The 21,547-nt window shown below is 36.6% G+C and overlaps 1 protein-coding gene across 3 annotated transcripts in view; it reads left to right on the top strand.

Annotated features, from left to right (window-relative positions):
• Positions 1-21,547, top strand: part of UTRN (utrophin) — a 561,071-nt gene that overhangs the window by 360,954 nt on the left and 178,570 nt on the right. The window lies entirely within an intron of this gene.

Here is a 21,547-nt window from a genome sequence, read left to right as displayed (position 1 = left end):
TTCTAGGGATACTTGATGTAGTCCTTTTATTGTACAATACAGCATATATACAGAATGGTATATAAAACATATATGTACAGTATAAAGAATTAGAATAAAAGCCCTTAGGAAAAAGTTGTTGCTGGTCCTTCGAAGCTGTCTGTGTGCCTCCCTGGTTGGACCCTCCTCTCTTCTCTCAAGAAGTAACCATAATTCTGACTTTCATGATAACCATTCTCTGTGTCCAGCAAGGAAGCAGGGACACTGAATCATAAATGCCCTTGTTACATACGTCATTTAAATGTAGAGACTGAGTCTTTAAAGCACTGATGAATTCTTCATCATATTTTTAAACTAAGTTGCAGATGTTTCCATGTAATCACAGTGTTCCTCATCTGAGCTGAAACTCTGCTGTTCCTTTAGCCATGACATGATTTAGCTATTTGAAAAGTAATTCTACCTATAAGAGCACTTCAAGATTTAATATATTCATGTTATTTTAGGCATATTGCACACCGGCTAATGCAGAATGGAGATTTGGAAAATGGAAGATAATTTAAAAAATTTTAGAGTATTCAAAAATGACATCCGGGAATTAGTAAATTTGTATTGTGGGAAGGATTAACATTCAAAAAGAGAGCTGAGTCTTGTTCATTTTGATGACCTTCAGGGTGCTTATACATAACAGCCTATTAATAAATGTTTATTGAATAGTACTCACCTGAACTGTTCATTTGTCGTATGTATTCCTGAGTCTTTCTGCATACCACTAATACTTTTTCCTCGGTTTGATGGCTCGAGGTCAGTATTTATCTACCTGACTCTGTCCTGGGCTGCAGTTGTCACCCTTCCTTGTCCCTCACTCAGCTCCCCATCTTTTACAATAAGCATCCTAAGGAGAATTTTCAGGTTTCTTTTGATCTGAGTGAGAAAAGAAAGAAGAAAAGAAGATACTTTTATTATTTCAACTTTGGTTCTCTCTTCCCTTTGTAGTTGTATTAGCAGTGATGTCCCCTGACACTGGTTGTGATGGAGCAGAGGCTGTCAGATCAGCTACACCGAAAAGACTCTTCTCAGTCCTAGTCTGTTGCTGAGCCTGATAACTAACACCCTCTCCCAAGATGAGAATGTAGGGCACTTTTTTGTTTTGTTTTGTTTTGTTTTGTTTGCGGTACGCGGGCCTCTCACTGCTGTGGCCTCTCCTGTTGCGGAGCACAGGCTCCAGACGCGCACGCTCAGCGGCCATGGCCCACGGGCCCAGCAGCTCCGCGGCATGTGGGATCTTCCCAGACGGGGGCACGAACCCGTGTCCCCTGCATCGGCAGGCGGACTCTCAACCACTGCGCCACCAGGGAAGCCCTAGGGCGCGTTTTCAAGATTGCTTTACTAGAAGTAAAAACCAAAGTGTATTTGTGCATTTATAACTATTCATTTTAAGATGTCCAGGAACTATTCCTGAGTAACTTCCTGTCTAGAATTAACTCATTTCACGTGACAAACTCCAGCTATGCTGATCCTTGGATATTTTACCACACAGCTCATATTCCAAAGGTTGGAGCAAAGAGAGGAAGCTTGTAAAAAACTTTCCTTTCACAGAACTTGTAAAATATTCATGGTTCACGATTCATCATTCTTTAAGTTTCAGAAATGACAGGGTAATTTGTGGAAACAAGTAATTAAGGAAAAAAAAGTTTTGTGATGGAAAGGAGGAGCAGGCAGAACAGAGAGCTTGGCGTAGGTATTGGAAATCCATGGTAATTTAGCAGGTAATCAAAGATGTTGAGAACAGTGCTTGTAATGATTTCAAGGAAATATAGAATATTTTCTTTCATTTTGTCGACTGTGGGTCAGTTCTCCAGTTTGCTTCCTCTCCCATTTCTTGTTGGTGAGAGCTTTGAGCTCTATCTTTTTTCCTTTTATAAAAAAGTCATTTATTTTGTTGAAAATTATATTCCAGTTGTCATTGGGAAGGCAATAATGTCTTGTGCTTCACTATGGCATACTAATACTTTGAAAAGAAAGAAAAGGAAGGAAAAGAATTTAGAAGGAACAAAAGCTAAATTTTCCATGTTGAAGTAATTCTGAACTTTTCTGAGTAATCCTGGAGGACTGACATTCAGATGTTAAAGTCTTTCAGATGCCTTGGCTTCTGAGGGACCTGAGGAAGCTACAGGGTACATCAAAACAAAAATAAATTTATTAGAACCTGTATCTTTGTAAGCTTTCTGAGTTCCCTGAGGATCATCCAGCCTTCAGAGTATCTTGAGAGAGAAAGTTGTAGTGAGAAAATTCAGTTTCCTCTTAAGTCAGTCCTGTCAGAAAACTTAAGTCTCAGCCTCTCTAAAGGATATGAAAATGAAACATCTTTTTTTCTTTTTAATTTGATTTTTTGGTTATTCATGCTGTCTGTATTCTACATGACAGCTGTATCCATCAGTTAAAGAAATCTTTTCTAAATATACTGAAACAGAAAGGGAAATCGAGTTGAGAAACATTTATGGATACAGTTACAGAGTCTCAGTAAGAGATGGGCATCTCCCCAAATATAAGATCCAGGAAGTACAGTTGTCCCTAGGTGTCTGCAGAGGACTGTCTCCAGGACTTCCGGTAAATACCAAAACCCAAGGATGCTTATATATAAAATAGCTTAGTATTTGCATATGACCTATGCACATCCTCCTGTATACATTAAGTCAACTCTAGATTACTTATAATATCTAATACCATGTAAATGCTTTATGGAATTTTTTTTTTTTAATATTTTTGATTTGAGGTTGGTTGAATCTGAGGATGCAGAACCCACGGATATGGAGGGCTGACTGTAAGAGAAACTTATAGACAGTTTAAGGTATGGTTTCTATCTTAACTACTTTTTCCCTGGGAAATTCCAGAAAAATGAGGAATGAAATAATAGAAAACATGACTTCCATGTCCTCAGACCTTTAAATGGTCTTTCTTAACAGCAGGGATATGCAGTTTTATAAAATATTGTTTTCAGTATTGAGCCACAGAAACGCACTTCTCTAATGGTAGCTAATATTTGGATTTACGTGTTTATTTTCACCCTATGATATTAATGAGAACACACCAATGATTAGCTTTCACAAATGTTTGAGATGCTGTGTAAGAATCTACATCATTTTATATTCTAAACTTTTCCGTTTTACAGTGTGCTTTTAAACAATATATGGCATAATATAGTACTTTGTCAATACTTCATTGCATATTTGCAAAGAGGCATTTGAGATAGCCAAACACAGATCCCAATGATGCTGACAATGGGCTACCACGCACTCAGAGTTCTGGATCGTCGGGTAGCCTGGAGGTTCAAAGACGAATTCATTTAAAGCTCATTTCTAAGCAGCTATGCCATTGGAGCCATTGCCTTTACCGTAGAACACGCATCCGTCGCTTCTCTGGGAACTGCTGAAAGTGCCTTCTTATCGCTTCTCCTGCTTCTCCTCTCACCATGAGCCTCCCTCATCCAACTGCTGCCAAGGAAGCCCCCTAACAGAGCCGTGTGGCTGACAGGCTCTTGGTGCTCCGGCCGGGTGTCAGGCCTGAGCCTCTGAGGTGGGAGACCCGAGTTCAGGACATTGGTCCACCAGAGACCTTTCGGCCCCTCGTAATATCAATCAGTGAGAGCTTTCCCAGAGATCTCCATCTCAACACTAAGACCCAGCTCCACTCAACGACCAGCAAGCTCCAGTGCTGGAAACCCCATGCCAAACAAATAGCAGGACAGGAACACAGCCCCACCCATTAGCAGAAAGGCTGCCTAAAATCATAAGTTGACAGACACTCCAAAATATACCAACAGACACGGTCCTGCCCACCAGAAAGACAAGATCCAGCCTCATCCACCAGAACACAGGCACCAGTCGCCTCCACCAGGAAGCCTACACAATCCACTGAACCAACCTTACCCACTGGGGGTAGACACCAAAAACAGCAGGAACTATGAACCTGCAGCCTGTGAAAAGGAGACCCCAAACACAGTAAGTTAAGCAAAATGAGAAGACATAGAAATACACAGCAGATGAAGGAGCAAGGTAAAAACCCACCAGACCAAACAAATGAAGAGGAAATAGGCAGTCTACCTGAAAAAGAATTCAGAGTAATGATGGTAAAGATGATCCAAAATCTTGGAAATAGATTGAAGAAAATACAAGAAACATTTAACAAGGACCTAGAAGAATTAAAGAGCAAACAAACAATGACAAACAACACAATACATGAAATTAAAAATTCTCTAGAAGGAATCAATAGCAGAATAACTGAGGCAGAAGAACGGATAAGTGACCTGGGAGATAAAATAGTGGAAATAACTACTGCAAAGCAGAATAAAGAAAAAAGAAAGAAAAGAATTGAGGACAGTCTCAGAGACCTCTGGGACAACATTAAACGCACCAACATTCAAATTATAGGGGTCCCAGAAGAAGAAGAGAAAAAGAAAGGGACTGAGAAAATATTTGAAGAGATTATAGTTGAAAACTTCCCTAATATGGGAAAGGAAATAGTCAGTCGAGTCCAGGAAGCACAGAGAGTCGCATACAGGATAAATCCAAGGAGAAACACACCAAGACACATATCAATCAAACTATCAAGAATTAAATACAAAGAAAAAATATTAAAAGCAGCAAAGGAAAAGCAACAAATAACATACAAGGGAATCCACATAAGGTTAACAGGTGATCTTTCAGCAGAAACGCTGCAAGGCAGAAGGGTGTGGCAAGACCTATTTAAAGTGATGAAAGGGAAAAACCTACAACCATGATTACTCTACCCAGCAAGGATCTCATTCAGATTTGACAGAAAAATTAAAACCTTTACAGACAAGCGAAAGTTAAGAGAATTCCGAACCACCAAACAAGCTTTACAACAAATGCTAAAGGAACTTCTCTAGGCAGGAAACACAAAAGAAGGAAAAGACCTACAATAACAAACCCAAAACAATTAATAAAATGGTAATAGGAACATACATATGGGTAATTACCTTAAATGTAAATGGATTAAGTGCTCCAAACAAAAGACACAGGCTCGCTAAATGGCTACAAAAACAAGACCCATATATATGCTGTATACAGGAGACCCAATTCAGACCTAGGGACACATACAGACTGAAAGCAAGGGGATGGAAAAAGATATTCCATGCAAATAGAAATCAAAAGAAAGCTGGGGCAGCAATTATTTTTTATGTATTTATTTATTTTTGCAGTACGCGGGCCTCTCACTGTTGTGGCCTCTCCTGTTGTGGAGCACAGGCTCTGGACACACAGGCTCAGCGGCCATGGCTCACGGGCCCAGCCGCTCCGTGGCATGTGGGATCTTCCAGGACCGGGGCACGAACCCATGTCCCCTGCATCGGCAGGCGGACTCTCAACCACTGCGCCACCAGGGAAGCCCTGCAGTAGCAATTCTTATATCAGACAAAATAGACTTTAAAATAAGACTATTACAAGAGGCACAGAAGGACACTACATAATGATCAAGGGGTCGATCCAAGAAGAAGATATAACAATTGTAAATATTTATGCACCCAACATAGGAGCACCTCAATACATAAGGCAAATGCTAACAGCCATAAAAGGGAAAATTGACAGTAATACAATCATAGTAGGGGATTTTAACACCTCACTTTCACCAATGGACAGATCATCCAAAATGAGAATAAATAAGGAAACACAAGCTTTAAATGACACATTAAACAAGATAGATTAGTTTATATTTATAGGACATTCCATCCAAAAACAACAGAATACACTTTCTTCTCAAGTGCTCATGGAATATTCTCCAGGATCATATCTTGGGTCACAAATCAAGCCTTGGTAAATTTAAGAAAACTGAAATCGTATCAAGTATCTTTTCTGACCACAGTGCTATGAGACTAGATGTCAATTACAGGGAAAAAAACTGTAAAAAAAATCCAAGCACAGGTAGGATAAACAATACACTACTAAATAACCAAGAGATCACTTAAGAAATCAAAGAGGAAATCAAAAAATTCCTAGAAACAAATGACAATGAAAACCCGACAACCCAAAACCTGTGGGATGCAGCAAAAACAGTTCTAAGAGGGAAGTTTATAGCAATAAAATCCTACGTCAGGAAACAAGAAAAATCTCAAATAACCTAACCTTGCACCTAAAGCAATTAGAGAAAGAAGAACAAAAAAAAAACTAAAGTTAGCAGAAGGAAAGAAATCATAAAAATCAGGTCAGAAATAAATGAAAAAGAAATGAAGGACACAATAGCAAAGATCAATAAAATTAAAGCTGGTTCTTTGAGAAGATAAACAAAATAGATAAACCATTAGCCAGACTCATCAAGAACAAAAGGGAAAAGACTCAAATCAATAGAATTAGAAATGCAAAAGGAAAAGTAACAACTGACACTGCAGAAATACAAAGGATCATGAGATATTACTACAAGCAACTCTATGCCAATAAAATGGACAACCTGGAAGAAATGGCTGAATTCTTAGAAAAGCACAACCTTCTGAGACTGAACCAGGAAGAAACAGAAAATATAAACAGACCAATCACAAGTGCTGAAATTGAAACTGTGATTAAAAATCTTCCAACAAACAGAAGCCCAGTACCAGATGAGTTCACAGGCGAATTTTATCAAACATTTAGAGAAGAGCTAACACCTATCCTCAAATTCTTCCAAAATATAGCAGAGGGAAGAACACTCCCAAGCTCATTCTGTGAGGCCACCATCACTCTGATACCAAAACCAGACAAAGATGTCACAAAAAAAGAAAACTACCGGCCAATATTACTGATGAACATAGATGCAAAAATCCTCAACAAAATACTAGCAAATAGACTCCAACAGCACATTAAAAGCATCACACACCATGATCAAGTGGGGTTTATCCCAGGAATGCAAGCGTTCTTCAATATATGCAAATCAATCAGTGTGATAAACCATATTAACAAATTGAAGGAGAAAGACCATATGATCATCTCAATGCATTCAGAAAAAGCTTTTGACAGAATTCAACACCCATTTATGATAAAAACCCTCCAGAAAGTAGGCATAGAGGAAACTTACCTCAACATAATAAAGGCCATATATGACAAACCCACAGCCAACATCGTTCTCAATAGTGAAAAACTGAAACCATTTCCATTAAGATCAGGAAAAAGACAAGGTTTCCCCCTGTCACCACTGTTATTCAACATATTTTTGGAAGTTTTAGCCACAGCAATAAGAGAAGAAAAAGAAATAAAAGGAATCCAACTTGGAAAAGAAGAAGTAGAACTGTCACTGTTTGCAGATGACATGATACTCTACATAGAGAATCCTAAAGATGCTGCCAGAAAACTTCTAGAGCTAATCAGTGAATTTGGTAAAGTAGCAGGGTACAAAATTCATGCAAAGGAATCTCTTGCATTTCTATTCACTAATGATGAAAAATCTCAAAGAGAAATTAAGGAAACACTTGCACTTACCATTGCAACAAAAAGAATAAAATACCTAGGAATAAGCCTACCTAAGGAGACAAAAGATCTGTATGCAAAAAACTATAAGACACTGCTGAAAGAAATTAAAGATGTTACAAACAGTTGGAGAGATATACCATATTCTTGGATTGGAAAAATCAACATTGTGAAAATGACTCTACTACCCAAAGCAATCTGCAGATTCAGTGCAATCTCTGTCAAACTACCAATAGCATTTTTCACAGACTAAAACAAAAAATTTTACAATTTGTATAGAAACACAAAAGACCCCATATAGCCAAAGCAATCTTGAGAAAGAAAAACAGTGCTGGAGGAATCAGGCTCCCTGACTTCAGACTATACTACAAAGCTACAGTAATCAAGACAGTATGGTACTGGCACAAGAACAGAAATATAGATCAATGGAACAGGATAGAAAGCCCAGAGATAAACCCATGCACATATAGTCACCTTATCTTCTATAAAGGAGGCAAGAATGTACAATGGAGAAAAGACAGCCTCTTCAATAAGTTGTGCTGGGAAAACTGGACAGTTACATGTAAAAGAATTAAATTAGAACACTCCCTGACACATACAGAAACGTAAACTCAAAACACATTAAAGACCTAAACTTAAGACCGGACACTAGAAAACTCTTAGAGGAAAACATAGGCAGAACACTCCATGACATAAATCATAGCAAGATCCTTTTCGACCCACCTCCTAGAGAAATGGAAATAAAACCAAAAACAAACAAATGAGACCTAATGAAACTTAAAAGCTTTTGCATAGCAAAGGAAACCATAAACAAGATGAAAAGAGAACCCTCTGAAATGGGAGAAGATATTTGCAAACAAAGCAACTGACAGAAGATTAATCTGCAAAATATACAAGCAGCTCATGCAGCTCAATATCAAAAAACCAAACAACCCAATCCAAACATGGGCAGAAGACCTAAATTCACGTTTCTCCAAAGAATATATACAGATTGCCAACAACCACATGGAAGGACACTCAAGATCACTGATCATTAGAGAAATGCAAATCAAAACTACAATGAGCTATCACCTCACTCTGTTCAGAATGGCCATCATTAAATGTCTACATACAATAAGTGCTGGAGAGGGTGTGGAGAAAAGGGAACCCTCTTGCACTGTTGGTGGGAATGTAAATTGATACAGCCATTATGGAGAACAGTATGGAGGTTCCTTAAAAAACTAAAAATAGAACTACCATACAACCTAGCAATCCCACTGTTGGGCATATACCTGAAGAAAACCATAATTCAAGACGAGTCATGTACCACAATGTTCATTGCAGCACTATTTACAATAGCCAGTACATGGAAGCAACCTAAGTGTCCATCGACAGATGAATGGATAAAGAAGATGTGGCACGTATATACAATGGAATATTACTCAGCCATAAAATGAAACGAAATTGAGTTATTTGTATTGAGGTGGATGGACCGAGAGTCTGTCATACAGAGTGAAGTATGTCAGAAAGGGAAAAACAAATACCGTATGCTAACACATATATATGGAATGTTAAAAAAAAAAATGGTTCTGAAGAACCTAGGGGCAGGACAGGAGTAAAGATGCAGACATAGAGAATGGACTTGAGGCTATGGGGAGGGGGAAGGGTAAGCTGGGACAAAGTGAGAGAATGGCATGGACATATATATACTACCAAATATAAAATAGATAGCTAGTGGGGAGCAGCCGCATAGCACAGGGAGATCAGCTCGGTGCTTTGTGACCGCCTGGAGGGTTGGGATAGGGAGGGAGGGAGTGATATGCAAGAGGGAGGGAATATGGGGATATATGTATACGTATAGCTGATTCACTTTGTTATACAGCAGAAAGTAACACAACCTTGTCAAGCAATTTTACTCCAATAAAGATGTAAAAAAAAAAAAAGAGGCATTTGACAGAATGAATTGGGAGTGTATATTTATAATTCTTCCACCTATTCAGTCAGATAATGTATTTCTTAAGGAGTAAAGAAACTTGAAATAGAATCTCCTGGTTCTCCATTTTGAAAACAAAAATATTTTTTCCTCAGAAGTGTGGTATAGAATTTTTCATTGTTTTGTAGTGAGGACATTATCTCAGTGAACACACAATTTCTTTCAGATAGTCACCGGAATAATTATCAAAAGGAAAAGCCATACCATTTATTGTGCTGTACTACACAAATATTCTATTGAGTTCCGTTTGAGAAATAGATGACATTTTTAGCGCTCTGTTAGGATAATTTTCACTCTTTTTCTTCCCTTCGGTATGATACATTCTTTCCAAATGGTTTTATTCAACCCCAGGAAACTGAAAATAGATGAAAAAAATCTTATTTTGCACTTTCTCAGAAAACATTTCATCATTCCTTGACTTCCTTGTAATCTCACATGTTGTCTGTATAGTACCTGCTTAGGAGGTGTAAGGTTCTGGGGTTTGATGAGCAGTGATAGGTATTCTGTTAGCCATAGATGTCCAGCTGTACAACCTGGCAGTCAGATCAGGCTGCACAAGGGAATTCTCACTGTCAGCCACATCCAGATAGGATCATGCTCCAGTAGCCCAGTGTGCAAGCTGGTGAGTGAAGCGCAAGGAGGACAGATCCAGGCATGGGATTTGTGGATGTGCTGTCTTTCCAGTGGTCAAAAACTCTGGAATTTAGAGCTCTTAAGTAGGGTAAATAGGCCGTGAGAACTAGGGTTTAGAAAAATCCTGACAGCTAGGGCACCAGGAAGTTTGAGGAATTTAGGCATAGAAGTCCTGTTATACATTGGGAGCCTGATGACAGGTGCTTTCAATTTCTGAGTGTCCGTTGAAGTAGTCTGCTGGTCATCCTTGGTTAGAGCTACCACGTGGGTGACAGCTAGAAGGCTTTACAGTAATTCTGCACAGATGCATGGCAGGGGTGGTTTAGATTCTTTCTGCCTCTGGCAGGGTTGTCTCAGAAATAGGGTTTATACGGTTGAGATCAATGAATACAATGGGGGAGGTTTTTAAAAAAAATTTTTAACACCTTTATTGAGATGTAATTCTCATACAATGTAACTTAACCCTTTTAAATTATGCAATTCAGTGGTATTTAGTGTATTCATGAAGTTGCATACCCATCACCACAGTCTATTTTAAACCATTTTTATCACTCCAAAAGGAAATCCCATACCCCCTTGCCAGTATTTTCTAATCTCCACATTTCACCAGCCCCTGGCAATCTCAAATCTACTTTCCATTTCTATAGATTTGCCATTCTGCATATTTCATACAAATGGAATCATACAATTTGTGCAACTTTACAACTGGCTTTTTTCACTAAGCATCATATTTTCAAGAATTGCCCATGGTGTAGCTATTATCGGTATTTTCCTTTTTATTGCGAAATAATATTCCATTGTATGCATATACCACATTTTATTCATTCATTAATCAGTTGATGGATATTTCATTATTTCCTCTTTTGGGTTATTATGGACAATGCTGCTGTGAACATTCCTGCACTATTTTTTTTGTGTGAACATATGTTTTAATTTATTTTGAGCATTCCATGTATGAGTAGAATTGCTAGTCTGCTTAATACGTTTTTAATTTTTTGTGTGTATTTGGGGCCATTATAAGCTAGTGTGAAATGTTTTATCAACAACATAAAACCTCCAGTTATTCGTGGTTGCCATTAAAAAGCTTTTTATATTTTCCTTTTAGTACAGTCGTGTTTTCTGAATTAACAGTAGCCAGCCCTTCTTTTCTATCCAAATTTGTAAAATATTTAAGCCTATTCTCAATTTCTTTGGCTTGTGATCTCTTAGACAATTATTTTGTTACTTTGTTGTAAGAATGTGATGACTTTTGGCACCATATAGGGGTTCTTGCTTATAATTTACATGTATGAATTTTAAGTATCTTAAAAATTATAATATATGTATGATGGTATTTTTAAAATAGGAAATTCTAAGATATAATACGTTGCAAGTTGTTAATAAATAGTTCCCTTGCATTGAAATGGAAATTTTCATGATTTGATTTGTGACTTCATTATGCTTGTAATGAGATTAGTCATTTTTAACTGGATTCTCCAGCAAAGTTTTCCTTTAATGATGAGGATAATAAAGATAGACTAGAGCAACAGAAATATTCTTTTCCCAGTTTTTCCAGACATTTTCATAGTCATCTTCATAGTTTACTCCAGGATCATAACTTGGGATTACAGTTGTTTACAGTATAGAATTTTTTTTTTTTTTTTTTTTTTTTTTTGCGGTATGTGGGCCTCTCACTGTCGTGGCCTCTTCCGTTGTGGAGCACAGGCTCCGGACACGCAGGGTCAGCGGCCATGGCTCACGGGCCGAGCCGCTCCGCGGCATGTGGGATCTTCCCGGACCGGGGCACGAACTCGTGTCCCCTGCATCGACAGGCGGACTCTCAACCACTGCACCACCAGGAAAACCCTCTACAGTATAGAATTTTATGTGTCTGAATTTTTATTTTTTTCTTGTGAGTCATTCTGAGAATAACTCTTCCTTGCTTTTTTTTTCTGTTTATTCATTCTCTCTCTCTCTTCCTCTCTCATACTCCCTTTCACTCCATCTCTCACTGGTCTTGTGAAATAACATGATTGGATTTTCTGCTTTGAGCTACCTTTAAATTTGATTCCACACTGTAATAGCATAACATTGAATTTTTTAATGGTAATTGTTTTGTAATCATGTGGTTGAAATCATGCTTCTTTATTTTTATCATATTCTCATGTTTAGAATCTAAAGCAGTCATTTGGTCCTTAGGTTATCCTGATATCCACTATCTTCTTTATTATTTTGCACTTATTTATATTAGATTTTGAAATTATAAAATAATGCATTTCTTTTAAGAAAAACATGAATATAGTAGCATATAAATTATAAATATCTCCCACACTGTGAATTTTTTATCTCCCAAGTACTGCAACCCAGAACAACCAGTTTTGTACATGGCCTTCTAGAAAATGTTAATATACATACACTCACTTACATTCACATACATGTTTTTCTGAAAAAGAAATGGTGTTATTCTATACATTACATATGTTTCAACATCTTGCCTCCCCCCCATCTATAATTCATATTGGGGAGTGATATAACTGATTTCTGCTCTTATGTTTGCCTTGGCAGTCAGGGAGCTCTGGATTCATTTACAATTGCCAGGAGCCCTCTGTTCAAGTACAGTTGCCTACTATAGCCCCAGTTTTCTGGTTTAATAAATCTTTTTTTGAGGGGGGAGAGTTATTATGTCTTCTTTACATGAGCCATTTAAAGGACTTTAGTAAATTAGGAGATTTGGAAAATTATTATTAATAAAAGAGATTTATTTGACCTTATGCACCAGTTATTGTTAGATGCCACTCTGTATAATTTTAGGACTTTGGAAGCTCTAAGCATCAGGAAAACATTCAGGAAATTGCTTTTTTAATATAGGTGTTGGTGCTGAAGTACTCCAAATTGTTAATGTAGTTCACAAACTCAGGAAAGCCTTTTATCTAATGAGAGCACTATTTTAAAAACACTAATGATTTTCTAGTTGAAACATTTTAAACAAGTTTGAAATGCAGGGTAATTTTTTTTAAACGTAGTGACCATTTCATCCTTCAGATGAAAGCTTAAGATAAGCTCTATGTGCATCTGTTATCGTCCTTGTTGATATAGTTACACTGTTTTTATACTTTGGCAACATATTTAAATAGAAAATATATTTCATGGGTTTTTGCTGTTCTCTGAGTCTGCAGTGTTATATTTTGAATGTGGTAAATATTGATTTTATACCCTTTGGGACTACTTATCTCTGGACCCTAGGTGCTGCCCTTGAGCATGGATTCACAGGTGGTAAATCACTAGAATTTTTGCTTAGCAATGAGAGAAGTCATTTCACATAGGTCTATCCTTGTTTGCCTTTGTATGTAGAATTCTTAGTAACACAGTATCCATTTTCTTAGCAAGGAAATTAGGCCTAGGATATATATTTGGAAAATTAGATTATAATTGGTTTTCAATTAATCAGAGTTACTAATTCATGCTTCGGATTAACAATAGTATTAAAAATTATTTTTGGAAGTTGTGTGTATATTGTTTATTGTCTTTTTCTTGTCTGATTGAATGTCCATGTATTGAACTGTGGCTGTTGGTTGTGATCCTTTTCTAGAGGGCAGCGAGATGAACTGGACAATCACTATCAAGTGACTTTAGTGCTAGGATTCCAGTTATTTAATTAAAAGAACTAGGACTAGAATTATTACTCTTCATACATTCTTGCATCTGTTAGTGGTTAGTTCAGCCAACCTTGTTTTTCAGTGTTTAATGAATCGTCAGGGTAAGCTGTTCTGTAACATTCATTCATTCATCATTTCTTTCACAGTCAGACATCTTAAAACAGTTTTGACTCACATTGTTTTGACATCTTCATTTCCATTTGCCCTCAATATAATGCAATCTAGCTTTCACTTCAAGCACAGCGTTGCCGTTGCCAGGATCATCAATGACTTTTTTGCTTACATCTTCCCAGGTCTTACCTAATTTTGTCTTTCTGTACCATTTTATACTGACAGTAGTCTCCAAGTGTTCTCATCTCTTGGCGTATCACATATTCTTTTTTTTTTTTTTTTTTTTGCGGTACACGGGCCTCTCACTGCTGTGGCCTCTCCCGTTGCAGAGCACAGGCTCCGGACACGCAGGCCCAGCGGCCATGGCTCACGGGCCCAGCTGCTCCGTGGCATGTGGGATCCTTCCAGACCGGGGCATGAACCCGTGTCCCCTGCATCAGCAGGCGGACTCTCAACCCCTGTGCCACCAGGGAAGCCCCCATATCACATATTCTTAATTTTATTACTGTATTTGGCTGTCTCTTCTCTTTAATCTTTGTTGGCTTTCTTTCCTTTGTTCAGTATTGAGCTAATTTTTCAGAGTTCTGTCTTCAAACTTACTTCATTTTCACTTGATGCAATCTTCCCTGGCCTCTATAACTGTCTGTTTGCTGATGACTCCCAAATCTTTATCTCCAGCATTTGTCTTTCTTTAGCTCTAAATTCTTATGTCTAACTGCTTACTAGATATTTCAGTTGGTAATTTCACAGACCCTTTAAAAACCCAGATGCATGTCTTACTGTATTCCTTTGTTTGCTTAATCTTGCCCGGTTACCCAAGACAGAAATTTAGGCATCCTTCTTGAAGACTTCCTCTCCATCATTTGCCACATGCAGGCAATCCAATACCAAGTTCTATTGCTTCTTACTTTTTTTTTTTCTTGTCTTATTGCTTTTACTGCCAGTATTTCTTGAATCACAAAGCCATATAAACAGGCAAGGTACGGTGGCAGGTGTTATATTAGGGCTGTCTGCAGGAAGCCACTATGGGAGTTGCTAGGTAGAGGGAGGGGGCACTTAACCAAGTCTTGAGATGTCAAAGCATACTTTCTAGAAGTTACCATCTGTAGAAAGAAAAATGTGTTGGCATTAACCTGGCCAAAGGGGCATGAGGCATTATCAGGGGAATGAGAAAGAGGGGCTATTTCCAGGAAAGACTCCAGCATGAGCCAGAAATTATGTGGGCAACATTAAGATAAAGCTATAAAATCTAACACTGAAAAGGAGTTTAGGAAAAGCGGTTTAGCAAAGAAACTATTTTAGGTTAAAAAAAAAGAAGAGAAAACTAAAAGAGTCATGATCACTACATTCAAATAGAGGAAGGATCATCTTTTGAAAATGTGAGTCTGTTCTGTGATATCAGCAGAAGGGGAGGGTAAGACATATCACGAGGCACCTTTTTTTCCCCTCTTTAATGTAAAGAAGAAATTTTGGAATCTGACGCATTGAGAGGCAGTTCTTCATTGTGTCAGAGGTTCGTATAGAAATTGGGAAATACTTATCAAGTTTATTGTAGGTGGAATCATAATACTGATTATTATAACGATCACACTACTAATAATATAATTATGGTAAATCATTGTATTAACTGAATCATTATGTAAATGTAGATGAGAGAGCCCTCTAAAGTCCACTGCAAACATCCTTTGCTATATTACTAAAGAGCCTCAGAAACTTTATGGTTTACTGTTAAGCTTGAAAGTATTTGCAAGAATAGACTACTTAATAGACAAAACTTTCTTTTACACCTATTTTCTGAACAGGTATCATAGATGAAATTTATATATTTATTCTCAACTAAGATTATTAGCTTACGATTTCCTGAGAAATTGCCAGAAAAAGAATGACTTACTTTATTTTTATATTCCTTAAAGAGCATCTTGCAACATCCAGATTTGAGGCAGGGAGACATATAATCATGAGCACAGTTTATATTTATTTGTTCAAAGCTCTGGTCTCATGAAAATTGCTGTATGAATACTTGTTTTAACAACTGTTATTATTAGGGGTTTGTATGAAAGTCTGCCAACATGGTCCCAATATTTATATTATAGATCAAAATGTTTTTAAAAGAGCTGCTTCTCAACTGTGATCTTTGTTGTTTTTGCAATCCAAAATGTACTGGAGTTATTTTCATTTAATGCAGTTGAAGTAGTTTGTATTGCCAGGTTTTTTTTCCCTTTTTTATTTAAAGACCAAAAGTTCTTGGACAAAGACTTTCTATTTCAGACTAATAAGTAAGTAAAGTAAAACAAGAGAATTTTTTTTCTGGAACAGAGGAGGGTGAATTAATAAAAATTACATCCTTAAATGTTAGTATCAGTGATCCTAACACATTCTCACCAATGATAATAACGCATTATTGAAATTTTTCTTTGGTCCTAAGGTAGTCCTAGCTTCTGGATATTATACGAAGTGATATAACAAAATACTAATGTTAGAGTTTGAGTTTGTCTTGCCTTCAGTAAATTCAATTAAGCAGAACTCAGTTCATAAGGAAAAAATACTCAAAATCTGAATAATATTTCCATGAATAAGGTAATTAATTTATGATTGGTCCATTTTATGCTTTTAGGTTCACAGAAATCTTATTGCTCAGGAATCTTGACACAGGCAATGCAGGTGTTTACATGAATACAAAATTAGCAACTGTACTTAGCTGTAATTAAAATCTAGTACGGTATGTAAAACCTGTTTGCCTTTGACTGGAACTTATTCCAAGTTAATGAGATCTCAAACAAGGCATAGAGTGTATGTCCTTTTTTGAAAAGATGATATTTTCTTAGTGAGTGTCTGTGTGTGGGTTAGCCAATTTTGACTTAGTTAAAAACCTGCAAAAGCATGGTTTGAACTTCTTTTTTAATCATAGCTAATTTTCCTTTAAATTTATACTACTTGTACAAATATCCTGTATTAGGGGCCAGGAAATTTCACAGGTGTGGATTTAATTTGTAGCGTGGGTCCACAGAGGTTTAAATATTGTATAAAGCTTCAGTTTTTTTTTCTTAGTTGGCCTAGTCATGTTTAGAGCTTCCTTCTAGTCATTTCTCTTTAACCTCCTGCTAATCTGTTATCATTTTCGCCATAATCAATTTCTTTTTTTCATGCGATCTTTTGTTTTTTTAACTCTAATCCCAGGACGTAAAATATATTTTGAGGTATTTGGGAGGAATGGTTTTAAATTTCTGTGTTCTGTGTTTGCTTTCCTCCCTCTCAGACAAGTTGCGGTGCTTATGGCTCAATCCCAACTGTTTTATGAAGTAGTGACAGAAGGTCAGTTTAGAGATAAAATGTCACAAATCTACCCATTTCCTCCACTCTCTCAAGGAACTCCAGAACTTCCCATTTTCTTACCTTTTAACTGGAAATTATTTCTTTGTTTTTAGAAAAATTTAAAGACACTGATACAATATCCCCAACCCATAAAGAAGGAGATCTTTTTCTAATAGGGCAGTTGTTTATTCTGAGTATAAAGGGTAGTCACCTTTAGAATTAGGGGAATAAATATTGGTATGATTTTATGATACTGACTTCCCTGTATAAATTACATTGACAACTGTGTGATGTATTATGGGATGTGCTTCTTAAATAGATGTTCTGTAATCAAGAAATTTTTGACTCTGAGCCTAATTTGATAATTTTTGCTCCTCAATTTACATAGACTAACTTTTGATTTCCCCATGGAGTCTGTCAGAACCCAAAGCACTCTTTTTCAGTAGCTCTTCCATCCAACATAATCATACAGCTTTAGTGAAGATCATAGCACATTGTCCTGGAAAATTTGTTGATGCATGGAGGTAAAGTATAAGGCAAAAGTTAAAGGTACTGTGTCATCAAAGACTCTTGTTTCTCTCAGAGAATGATGAGGTCTAGAAAGTAAAATGAACGGTCACCATTTTAGAATTAGAGAGTTTCATGGAAGAAATGGGGAGGGGACTTTAAAAGTGGAAGTTTAAATTTTGATTTATCAGAAAGAACTGGAAAATAATGTGTTTTAAGGGAACTACCCAAGGTCTAGGTTCAAGTTAAAGTATTGCATGCAGGAAAAACAGGAAGAAAATGAGTTGAACTTTGTCCAGTGACGAGTAGGTTGAATTGGATAGTTTTCTTGGAAATATACAAGTTTCCATTTATTGTATAAATAACTGGGTTTTATTAAAGATTTATGTTAATTTTGCTGAAGCTGTCCTGAGACTGGATCAGAAATTGTACTGCTGTATACTTATACATACATGCATGTGTACACTTTTCAAAATTACGTTTTGCATGAGTTTCTAGTATCTATGGCTTGCCGTGTTTGTGGTTCAGTTAATTATTTTCATCATCTTCCTGAAAAGAGAAAAATCAGTAGGAAACTTTTCTGTTTAATATGGTGTCACATATGACTGTAATTTATTTTTACATTTGCATAAGAGGGATATATGTGAATAAATGCATGGCTCCATAATTGCTGAAGTAAATCAGTACCATGTAGGAAAAGCAAAACCCTATAGAACCATGTACAAAACTCAGCGTTTATTAAGAAAAAATTCCTAATCTTCATCCTTGTCAAATGACAAAAATAATACCATTTAGTAAGTTTGATGTCCTTTATTCAAGGGAAGCAGTCCATGGATTAGGGGAGTACAGAGCCTCACAAGCAACAGGGCGCTCTTCCTCAGGGATTTGTGGCAAAAGTGAGTTGTATTGCATTTAGAAGAGGCAGTGTGGAAACAAGGGCATGGTTAGCTAGGAGATCGGGGTTTTCTTATAAGGCTAAAAGGTCCCGTTTTCTAGAGTAAGGTAAGCTAGCTGTGGCTGATGGTGATTGGTGTATGCTGTTTCCTTTACATGAGGTGTTCCCCATAAGTGCAGGCTGACTTAGGTTCAGATTCGTGACCTGGGTAGGGCCACTGGAGTGGCCTCCATTTTGCGGGTCCCAATATACGTATTATCTCTGTCATCCTCTTACGCTGTTTTAAATGAACTCTAAAATTAGTATTGGAAAAAGTCTCTCTGACTAGTTCCAATGGCTGATGTTTATGTCATTTTCGATCCAGAGCTCCAAAATACAGAGTTTCATACATAGGTACAATAATGTTCTAAACTGAATTAGGCTTTTGGTATAAAATACCAGAGTATTCAGGGTATAATGACCCCTCATCTGAGTGATTAAGAATTAAAAGAAGAAAATTCATAACACATGTGATATGATTTAGTTTTATAAACTGTTAATATCCTAATAATAATTCTAAGAGCTTTAAAATAAAGAGAAAATTATGATAGCTAGGTATATGTTTAATTATGTATTTGATCATACATTTATTTTTAGAGGCCTAATTTATTTTTTTCCCTAGCAGTTTTTTAGTTATATTTTTCCATAGTGTTTTTTAAAAAAATAACTAGCATTTCATAACTCTTAGTTTATCAGACAAAACAGTTTTATCTCATTTCTAGTAAATAGTGATAATGAATTCAAATCTAGTTGGCATAGATTCTCTGAAGTCTTGGAAATATATCCATACCAGTGATTAAACTGAATTCTTATTCTCATGTAATTTTTTTTCTTGAGGACACTATAAAGAATCATTTTGTTTGTCCTAATTATTATGCATAATTTTGTTCATCTAGTGCAATAGAATTGTAGTTTAACTTAAATAAGTAGTTATAGAACTTAGATACTGTTTAATTATAAAGCATTTGGTTTGAAGATGTGTTTAAATTTAATGGCTCCAAAGACAACTTTTGTATTCCAACTTAGACCTTGCACCTAGTTCAATTTGAAAATAGAGAAAACACGAGGATTTATGTACATGACGCAAATATGATCCACGTGGTAGATGGTGCTTGGTAATGCAAGTCAACAAGGTAGGTTGACCATCGCTCTTTGATTAATAACAGGAGACAAAATATTAAGGCTTAGAGCAAATAAGTATGAATCTGAAGAAAATAAAATAAAATGAACCAGAGAAAGCAGCCTTAAAATTGGTAATTAACAAATTCGTGCTGAATAGAGGGGATGTTGGGGATTAAGGGAAAAAAAAATGGGGGGGAGGGAGACATGTAGAAAGCTGTGTTGGTCAGTGTTCTGAGCTGCTGGGAGCATGGTCCTGACTGGCAGCAAGTGGGAGATGCCCATAGGTTGACTGCTAGAGAGAGGAGGAGGGAGAAAGCACCTCTTTAAAATAATGTATGTCAAACTGGTGTTCATTGGTCCATCACATTGAATCAACACACCTTTATTGAAAACATTATTTAGCACACGCTAGGGGGGCACATTTCTCTTATTCTTTGAACTTGGAAACCTTTTCTTGTTGATCTTTAGTATGGCTCATTGAACAGATTCTGTTTTACCTGATTAAATAAATGGTAACAAGACTTAGGTCCACTTATGTTTTACTGTACATACTTAACAGTTCACTTTGTCAAATTTCTACCCCCTCTACAAGATGAAGAAAATTAGTGAAATGTAATTTATTCAGCTTGAAAAGTTACTGAGGCATATATTTTCCCACCTTCTTAACCATCATTTATTTGTTAGAAGCATTCCCTGAAGTGTATGATGAGTCAACATTTTTTTTTTTTGGCCTAAGTCCAGTAAAATCAAAGCATTATTTAATTTAAAATGTTATAAATCATGTGCATGTTAATGTCCTCTTCTTAACATTTAATTGGAGATCTTTTTTCTCAGTTAGCTCACCACAATGTTTCTCCGTTCCTCTGTGGCTCTCTGGTATTTGAACAGAGAGGCAACTAATTAGAATAACAGAACAGCATGATTGTCATCCCTGCGTTTTTATAGGTTTTTTTAAAGGGATTTTTTAAAGGAATCTGTGCCAAAAATGTATTATATTACTAAATATAAGATCCATACTCTTCCTTAAGGAACTTTTTCACCTCGTTATCTAGACACTCCTTCATTCTGTATCATAACATGAGTCAAGAAGTCAGTTGTTTTACCAAGTTAAAAAAAAAACTCATGCATAAAAATTCAAACTGCTAAAACAAATAGATCAGGGGGTGGCTTTTAATTTGACAGAAGATCTTCTACATTACAAAAGAATTTCCTGAAGATTACGTTAAATAGACAACTCCCTTGGAGTGCTGAGAATCAAATCAAAGAATGTTCCAAGTTTTAAACATGTTCTTCTATAAGCACACCTGTTCCTAATATTCATGTGTAAATGGAAGCTATTTACATGTGTGTGACAGTGTGAGGGGTAAGTGAAAACTGGTGAATTGCTAATGTTGGAAAAATAGTCAAGATGGTTTAGTCTACTCCTGCTTATATACTATTTTACTCTTTGTGCAGCTAACCTCATCCTTTCATCTCACTCCCAGAGGAGTGGGTGGGATGGGAAGTGAAACCTCACTCTAAGAAGCATACTCTGTGGAAAGAGAGGAGATTAAATAACTCTAAATTTGTTGGGTTTTTTCCTTCCTGTTCTAGTTCTTAGTACCCTTAGATGGAAATAATCTATTTTTGTCACTCAAGGAAGTTTTTAGTACATTGATCTATTTAATTGGATCCTTAAAGCCCATAGGATTTATAGCAGTCATTTCTGTGAATTGTGAATCTGCTCACATTTGCTTTTCGTGACATTGTGGAAGGATTTTCCGTGTATTTTCATGGATAGCTCTGAATGTGAGCTCCTTCAAAGTAATACTTTCATGGCTTTTTTTTTTAATGGTACCTATTACCTGTACCTGGTACCTTGTACCTAGTACGACATGATAGTTGCCTGAATAAA

This window comes from Phocoena sinus, chromosome 12 (genome assembly GCF_008692025.1).
Source record: "Phocoena sinus isolate mPhoSin1 chromosome 12, mPhoSin1.pri, whole genome shotgun sequence".
Classification (NCBI taxonomy): Eukaryota; Metazoa; Chordata; class Mammalia; order Artiodactyla; family Phocoenidae; genus Phocoena; species Phocoena sinus.
The sequence above is the reverse complement of the archived record's forward strand: the minus strand, read 5'-3'. Positions and strand labels throughout refer to the sequence as shown.